This window comes from Octopus bimaculoides, chromosome 15 (genome assembly GCF_046866305.1).
Source record: "Octopus bimaculoides isolate indiv1 chromosome 15, ASM4686630v1, whole genome shotgun sequence".
Taxonomy (NCBI): Eukaryota; Metazoa; Mollusca; class Cephalopoda; order Octopoda; family Octopodidae; genus Octopus; species Octopus bimaculoides.
In genome coordinates this window covers 39,058,131-39,060,605 of record NC_142942.1, presented here as the reverse complement: position 1 = coordinate 39,060,605, position 2,475 = coordinate 39,058,131, and positions in this window count along the sequence as shown.

Sequence of the window (2,475 nt, the reverse complement as noted above, 5' to 3'; positions counted from 1 at the left end):
AGAGCCAAACAGACAGACAAACAGACAGACAGACAGACAGACAGACAGACAGACAGACAGATAGATAGATAGATAGATAGATAGATGTACTTGGATGTGTTCACACTCCTACAATCGCCTGAAAGGGAGTTTGTGAGACATGAAGGAAAAATTCTCGCTTATGTAAATATCTAAACTGTAGCTAAAGTCTCTTACGTTAAAATACCCCTCAAGAATATTTGAACTACCATAATGCTTAATGATTTTCCATCACTGCTGCGCGTTAGTATTTAGGAAATTCCAGTCTGCGAACATATGCCAGTCTCTAAAATTCATGGATTCATTATAAAACTGCAACTTTCAAATCGGTGTAGGTATGACTTTCTATACTACGCCCTACTTGTATTTAACTGTATTTAAGAAGGCACCATTGAGCTGATAATTGTGTATTTACTCTTATAAAATAAGCAAGGAATTTTTCACCTGGGAAAACTACCTTGAAATTGCTCTTATAAGTTAAAATATATGGCAAACCTATTTAAGTAATTTTCATTAGTATATATATATATATATATATATATATATATATATATATATATATATATATATATATATATATATAACTGACGATGTGAATGTATGCACGTGTGTGTGTGTGTGTGTGTGTGTGTGTGTGTAAACCAGCAGAATTTCTCAAGTTCGCAACTGATACTCTCCAAACTGGAAATATACGTTATGTTCCAGGTATGGTTTTGGACCCTTAAAAGTTTTCACATAATTAATAATGTGGCCCTTGGGAGCAGAAAAACCCCTTTTCCTGGACATTGTGTTTTCCGGAGATAGTTTTAGACTCATAATGAGTAATGAGGCAGCAACCCTCCTTTCCTCGGGTACGTACGAATACCCGCATGGTCTACACATTGCTTCTGTTCAAATTGGAGAAAAAACAAAAACAGTCACTGAAGTAAGTTGTATTCAAACTGTGTTGTTTAAGTGATAGAAATAATAGCCTGTTCCCCTAGTACCATAGGTAGCAATTTATTTAAATAAAAACTGTTTCGAACTCACTATCTTTATTATGAAAAATATGCTAAAATATGGTTATTCCTAAGCAACTATTCAACTATTTTCTTTTAGCTTCAGTAGCAAATAATTCATGTGAAGTATAGACGAAGCCCATACAAATATTCTTCAGCTTTTGATTACGAACTGAAACATCACATGAACAATTAACTTACTAATATATGGTGTCTAAGATCCAGTGACGTTACTCAAAAGCTGTGTCTTAATGTGACCCGGGGTGCCCAGACGCTGCATGCAGAATTGTTTTCGTTAGGGAGCTAAGTAGCCATCACAATGGTTGCACACAGTTTACGCGAAGGAATGCACGGTTGAGCCATAACTATTGATTCCAAACTGAAATATCACACGATACTGTTGTTTTCAAGGGCTTCCTTGCCAATCGCCAACCACTTCCAACGTCATTTCTTTCGTGTGGATGTCTCTCATGTGGGGCTGCTGAGTGCGCCACAGGCTTAATTTACCACACAGATGCAGTTCCTATGACTGCTGATTGCTCAGCGTGGTAGCGGCAGGGCCGACAGCCGGAAAACAGAATATATCCACTGAGAGCTTTTTGGAGCGTTCAAAAATCATGTAACAAGTTTAGGCCCTGGAATGTTCCAGACAGACTCATGGTATGTTACTTAGTGCTCTATGTTGCGTCATTGCTGCACTTCCACATATCACATGTTTCAACTTAACAGTATCATATATACAAACTATGCCATTTAAATAGCGTGCAACACCGGATGTCTGCTAGTATGTATTTATATATATATATAGGCGCAGGTGTGTGTGGTAAGAAGCTAGCTTGCCAAAGACACGGTTCCGAGTTTGTGTCCGATTGCGTGGCGCATTGGACAAGTGTCTGCTACTAAAGCCTCGGGTCACCAAAGCGATGTGAGAGGATATTTAGAGGAAACTGAAAGAAGCCCGACGTGTGTATATATATTGTATATATGTATATAGTTGTATGCGCTTATTTGCTTCTTTGTATCTGTATTTGCCCCCACATCACCGATTGACGATCTTTGTTGGTGTGTTTACGTCTCCGTAAAATAGCGGTTCGGCAAGGAGACCAATAGAATAAGTACTGGGCTTTAGAAAATAAATTATGGATGCAGTCAAATGATGGAAACAAATAAATTAATTATATATATATATATATATATATATATATATATATATATATATATATATATATATATAAGGTTGTTTGTTGCAGCCGGTGAGAGACCACCCATTGGGCCGGACGTATAAAGCGCTTTAGCTGGTTAGACATCTTGCCAAACTCAAACGACCGGTGGAACCATAACCTCTCTACAGACAGACGGAGAAAAATATCATGCTCAGTTCGTTTTGTAAGCAAAAGCTTCCCGAAACGAAACTACTTTTACAGTCTTGGGCTAGGTGGAGTTATCCCCCTTACATAAT